Source organism: Formica exsecta, unplaced genomic scaffold (assembly GCF_003651465.1).
Source record: "Formica exsecta isolate Colony F162 unplaced genomic scaffold, ASM365146v1 scaffold137, whole genome shotgun sequence".
Taxonomy (NCBI): Eukaryota; Metazoa; Arthropoda; class Insecta; order Hymenoptera; family Formicidae; genus Formica; species Formica exsecta.
Genome location: NW_021848702.1, coordinates 189,334 through 196,780, shown reverse-complemented (window position 1 = coordinate 196,780; position 7,447 = coordinate 189,334).

Genomic DNA, 7,447 nt, shown 5'->3' with positions numbered 1-7,447 from the left:
AATCTCTATTTTACAGACGTTAATTTTTAACATTCTACAGATCGGTTCCCGTATGCGATTATCTAATGTGTGGATCCTCAAATGCCCTATGACTCTATCAAAAATTTACAATCAATATCATTCTATAGCTCGAAAATAAAGGGAAGGAAGTCCGTGTTCGATCCATAGGAAATTCACGCCATTTTTATAGTCGGCATAAATTAGCATGATTTTGAAACGCTGAATTTTTCAGTATGTATGCAAATAGAATACTAAGCCACAGAATCACATTGGTTGATCTAGTTACATTGATTATTTTCAAGTCATGTGACAGCATAGCAAAGTACAGAATCTGGCGGAACATGCGCCGAGACAAAGTATTTACTCTGTAATCTCTAATCACATTCATCTATTGTGGATTCGATGCAGCGTCATATAAAAAAGGACGATTCGAGAGTTTCGTGCCTAACAAAATCTCGTCTACATATTACAAACGCGAGGCTTTTTGATCGACGTCTCATTTTGATCACTTTCTTTCGGTGAAACAATTACTTTGATTGCAGACTTAGACGTATAGAACAGGTACGTAAGAGTTAAAGACTTTTTTTTCTATCTTGTCCTTCCATTCCGAAATCGCTGCGTTGCTATGCTGCTACCTGATAACATCCAGCAAAATGTGAACAGCCGATTTTTCAGGCGCGACAAGCTGACTTAGGCGTATTTAGTAATTGCTATTTTTTTTTCTTCAGTTCTCTTTCGACTAAGAGTCACAAATATCGAGATAATTGACGTTTACGTTGGAGCAAATCAAAAATTTTACAATTACGCCAAGCTCGAACTCCGATTTACTCCATTCCAGTGTTTTCTTGTTTAAAAAAAAATGAACAAAGCCGATATTAATATAAGAAAACCATACTTGTAAGAAAATAAAAAAGCACTTTTATCGCAAAAAATCGAAAAATTTTATATAGAAAATAAGAAAAACAAGAAATGTGATTTTCCAAATACAGAATGTTATTTTAATTCGATGTGCAATTAAACACTGTTAACTAAAAAAGAAATGGGGCACGCGTTTAACTTAACTCGGTAAAATAAAAAATTTTACATGAAACGAGGGACACAGGAAACAGTAATAATAGTTTACAGGAGATTTCGTTGGGGTTCGAGCTGAAATATTATTGATGGAAACGGGAATTCTTGAATACGCAATCCAGGAGAATGTGTTTAAGAAGAAAAAAGAAAAGTGCGTTTAAAACACTACTCAACTCAGTTCACAGATTGCCCACGACGATGCGCGAACATCCGCATTTATTTACGAGCTAAGACACAGTGACGTCTGTACTGCTGCGTATACCCGCGATTTCTATTAATTAGTCAAATGCGTTTTTCTTTATTTTTCGCCTAATCTTTCTTTTCTGTATTCATTTTGTGTTTTTTTTTTTTCCTTTTTTTCTCTTTCTCCCTTTCGTTTACGTAGCATAATAATTTGCGAATACATTCAGTACTCCGAATTACAACGGAGCCTCATCGATCACCTTAAGCATTAGTCTTTAGTGTTTGATTATTATACTACAGTAATATACAGAAAATCGTGGCTCGCGCGCCGCCCGATCGCTCGCATCCCGTTCTCCACTTCCGTTCTGATCTCGATGATCCCGGCTGGCCGGCCGGAACTTCCGGTGGAGTTCGCGACGAGCGAGCAAACGGCCGGGACGTTTAATTAATATATTTGATAATTACAATACACTAAATATAATCGGCTCGTGTGTATTAAAATATAAATATCAAATAGACTTCTTGCGCCCACAGGATATATGCACCTTAATGTCGATGCGCGACTTAAAAAATTCAGAAACGCTCTCTAGTCGTTAAGTAAGTCATCACCGATTATCATAAATCTCTATTATCGGAAAAGCGACGAATTCGTGACTATCGAAAAGAATTCTTTAGAATCACGGGACGATCTATCTTCTGTTTTTCTTTTCTTTTCTTTTTTTTATTTATCTTTCGCGATATGCACACCGTTTCATTATCGTTCCCTCGATAGTCACAAATTGCATCACGAGTTTGAGTTTTGAGATTAGAATTTTTGGTAGCTTAGACACAATATGTTCGGTGTAATTTACCAAATGTCGATCGCCGCGTCGATCGAGAGTCGGAATTTTCTCTTTATACAGAATTTCTCTTTTGTGATAATTTGATTTGCCAGATATTATTAATGTTGAATTAATTATACAAATAAACCTCTCATTCAATCATTATCCGCATAAAAAAACGACCGTATCCAAATTCGAATCTTTATCAGAGTAGCTATTATGTAATTATTTACATGCGTTTTCAATTGGCGAATTCCGTCGCGATCTCGTTCATTTCTTTAGATTATTATGACTCTTGTCGAGATTCAAGCGAATCCGAGTCAATCATACTTCGGCTGTCAATGATAATTTTCGTAATCTCATTCCGGTCAGAAACGATTTCAAATAGATACATAATAGCTTCCCAGAGAAGTTTTGTTCGTCCCGATCCGCCGTGATTTGCATTTATTGTCAGTAAAGTAGACGGCAATATCTCAATTCTCAGTCGATGCGACGATATTAACAATGTGGCGGTCGGCGGCTTTTTCTCTACGTACACTACGCGTACCCCTTTTTTGTTAAATATATGTTTCGATACTCTAACATTCGTCGATGACATCGATTCGGCAGCGTGCGCAGACTATTTCCGAGGCCAAACTAAATCTACGCTTTGTACTCTGGTCGACCTCCGGAATAATCCGTCGCACGTACATAAGCTTTTTGTTACATAATATGAATATTATTTATAACATATGGATGTAATATTTATAATATATATATGTATATGCAGGTATGTGTATGTGTATATACCTAGCTATGCATATGTTATCTATTATCTATTATCATATATATATATATATATATATGTAGATCAAATGCATACTTATCGCGACTACCTAAGTACGGATTAGTACGGATACGATCCCGGCGAAGAAGTGACATTCAGTGATGTCGGTGTCACGGTAACGCAAGGCACGCTCCATCTAACTCTATTCTAAATCTCTTAATTAGAATTTCTTTTTACTTTGTAATAGTAACTATATTTTCTTGCTAAAGACACTATTCTATGTTGCTTTAACTTGCGTTGTATTTGCATATATCCACACACATACATCAATTATTTTTATATATCTTTTCAATCAGATAGTTATATTTTTCAATAAATTACAAAAATAGACTGCCAAAAAATATATAAAGAAGTGTATATGAAAGTGTGCGTAAATAAATTTTACAACCAACATCCTGCAATCAATATTTTATATACATTAATCAAAGATTAAAATGTATGAAATATTGAGTGCGGTAACAAATCAAGAATAGAATAGGTTTTTAGAAAGAGAAAGAGCTTGCGCGATTAAAATTTGTCATATCTCATATAATGCGAAAAGGATGGTCCAATATCAGCTTTCAGGTCTAATAATTGATGCCCAAGTATAAATGGCAACAAATTACAGAACGAATTCATAGCAACACTACGTTTCACGTCGTTAAATTTGAAAATAGCGAATATCAAATGATAAGCGCCATTAATATCTTATTGCATTATGCGATACATATCTGTACCAAAGCGACTCGAAGCGATTAATTGTTCGTCAGCTATCCGTACTTAGATATTCGCCATATATCTCTATATATTGACGAAAGAATCCGCAAAAGGGTCACCACATATGCAAGCGGAGACAGTTTTTGGCTCAGCCAACGATTACAATACTTTAAGAGACTTCTTGCGAAAGCTTAAAAACACTCTAAACACTTAATAATCATACTTTAGAAACTTCACTTTACTCGTCACTTCGGACGATAAGTCGGGGTTACTATATTCTTGGCGTATGCGTGTATATGTGTGGTCGAAAGAAAGATCTACGCGCGCGCAAGCTAAAGATACCCGATAATATTTTTCGGCTTATCGTGACGATTTGATTAAATGATAATTTCGCGATTTCCAGAAACGCTTTTAAATCTTCGCGCGTAGATCCTTCATGATATATGTAATTGTGTGTGATGTGTTTGTTCATACGAGAAAGAGATTTGGCAGATAGTATACTAATATCGATGACTTTAACAATTTATTTACTCGGCAATACGTATGAATGTCGCTTTTAATGATTATCGTATATATCGACAATAAGTCATTAATAAGGCAACGCTATGAAAATTCTTTTCCGAAAGAAGTTAAACAGAATAAACGACGAATGAACAATCTCAATGTAGAGAATTATTTTATAACTGAGATTTGCGTTTAATACTAAAAATAGTCATATCAGATTTAGCTATTGTGGATTTTCCTCGTAAACAAAATTCGCTTATTAACTGTCTGGATAAAGAAATTTGGATTGATAAGCTGTGGAAAGATTATGGAATATGTGTCGAGAGAACATAATTGATCGGCATTTTAATTGAAGAACTTCACGGAAAACTTATACGATGTGTTTAGAATAGACATTTATAATCACGATGCCATTAAAATGATGCATCAATAATTATGCAGCTTGCGTCACTACTATCATCATAGTACAATTAAAATACACGAAAGAGACGTTCATTTAACACACGCGGTACAAATAGCGTAGCAATATATTTTATCGTGATAAAATATAATGCAAGTTCGGATTATAATCGTAAAATATAGAGGTCAAAGTCAGACGGACATTTTTGCACCTCTGTTATAATTTGTCCCCGTGTTATAATATATTGATTATCTTGAGTTTTAAGTGGCTAAGAAAATCGTGTCTAAATGTGTCATGTGAATAGCAAAGAATTAAATACTGCCCACTTCACTACGAGGTATAATTAAATATACGCGAGTTTTGCTGGATACTTAGAAGAGACGATGACACTTCGATCCCTTCAACGTGTCTACGTACCAAAAAGAGACTCGAAAGAGCAAAAAACGGCCTGCGTCTAAAAAAGTCCCCTAATTACGCACGTCTCTCTCTTTTGATTTTACAAATACGAGTACAATAACGATCGATTTCTGTCTGGTCCAATGCACACGAGCGATCCGACGACTAAGAATCTGCGACTGGATCATATTCTACGTTACGTTAGGAAGAAAGAGTTCTAAAACGTTCGATTTGTAAAACATCAAATTTACTACCGACCCGTGGAGAGAAATATTTTCCATAATAAAAAGAAACACGCCTAATTGTAAATTGCCTCTATCAGCCACGCATAGATAAAATGGCCAGAGAATCTAAATAGTGATGTGTCTACGTACGAAGATACTATCTCTTCTCTCTCTCTTTTCACCTATGACTAATTTTTATAATACAGCATTATGCATAAATCTCGATAAACGTATATATAATACAAGTCTCACCGTTAATTATTATTTGCCGTTACATTACCATAGTATAATAGTGAACATTAAGAACATCGAAAAACAGTCAGATAGTGTGAATCTCGTCGTTTCTATATCTTATTATATAATTACCCGCGCGATAAACTATCTATATTTGCTTCTCTAATCGGACTTCATTTATCCTAGTAACGACAACTTTTAGAACTCTCTGGTCTAGTTAACTTCAATAGTTATATTCCGCTTTGGATAAAAAATTTTAATAATAAAAAGCTCCCTTAAATTTTAAATGTATATAAGATCGCTCTTTTTTCTAAAGACTTTTTTTATTCTCACATCGAAAATGTTACACTCTTCTAAATTTGAGATATAAATGTAGTACTGAGTTTACGCAAATACTTTTTTGAAAAAATATAAAATTTTAGGATATTAATAGAAATGTTTCGAGAAATATTTAATCAAATATATTCAAGTGAATTTGAGTCTCGTAAGATGAGATATGCGGCGTTCAATAAAATGATCGAGTTGTAGCCGGAAGTTGTTTAGCTAACAATTGTCTATACTTGCAAATGTCGTCCGATTACGACGAGCAACGTAGCAAATAGAGAACCTAAGAAAGAGAAATGTTCAATAATTTACGGAGCACAGTACAATATCAATCCCCTCTATTAACTCCAAAAATATGTTATTCTTTCCTATATACTTTATATATATATATAGCTACATATCTACCTTTCTCTCTCGTGAGAGAATCAGTATTACTTTGTTTACAGTGATAACATAACTTTATACGAACTGTCCCGTACAACACGATGAATATTACAAGTCCTAACAATGAAATTGTAAGCCTTCCCCCTTATTCTATTTTCTTTTTTTCTTTTTTTGTTTACATTTGACCACTTTTACACAAATATCTTCCCACGCTAAGCACATCTAAGCGTTTCTCAATTTTGCAGTGACTTTATAAATAATCGGCAGGCCAATACACAAGAAATATTGGTCGCGCTTATCATCCTCTTTTGTGTATGTGTGTGCTGCCAACAGATTTATTAATATTAAAACCATCAATTTCCTTAATTGAATAATTTTAATACAAATGAAACCTGTTTTCCGACAACCATTCATGATCCAGTAAATTCTTCCTGCACCGGTGCAGAATTAACTTGGAGATCCCATGCTAAATAAATCTTATTATCAGACACACAATCTCATCACTTTAGGCACTACACCTAAGACTAATATATCACACCCCCCAACCCACAGATGTAATAAGAAACATATGTACATAATCCAAAACGAGATTAAAAGAACTAGATACTTACATCTAATGTGTCATTATCATACTCTATCCGAACAAAAAGAATAATTGTTACAGTTGCGTACGATTGTATATGTAAAAGTTTAATAATTATTCTTTTTTCGTTTTTAAAAAATCGGAGCCAGTTATATGTAAATCGAATTTATATACAAAGAAATTTAGCAGTTTCACACTTGTAACACGAAATAACTCCAACTTTTCCAAAAACCACAGAACATTAAATTTTTGTACATTTTGAATGATACTCTGAGAATTAATGTTACGACAAAAGAACTGTAAAAGTTCATATGATTTAGTTTAGACTTTGAAATTAAAAAAAAAAAAAAAAATTGTTCGCTAAATTGTCAAATAATCGTAACGTCATATCGATCATCATGGATTATTTACTGCAACAATGTATAATCTTCCCGCCTCCTTCCGTACATAATTAATACGTTGAGATTAAGATACAACTCCTCTACATGCTTTATATCTCGCGATATATACGTCGGGCACGCGAGAAAACCCGCTCAAAGTTAATTGTGCACGAATATATACATACATATATATATATATGGTGAGTCTTTTTAATCTTGACAGGCAAATATCTCAAAACCTGTAAGTTTTAGAAAAAAAATTTTTAGACAAAAGTTGTTTGGTTCTGAAGGGGAAAAGAGATAGAACTATTAGTTAGACCTTGGGTGGCATTATTAAGGTCATATCAAGGTCACATTGAATTTTTTAAATTGAAATCTCTATTTTTTATTGCATATTCTTATAGCCCTTGTCGAGATCTTT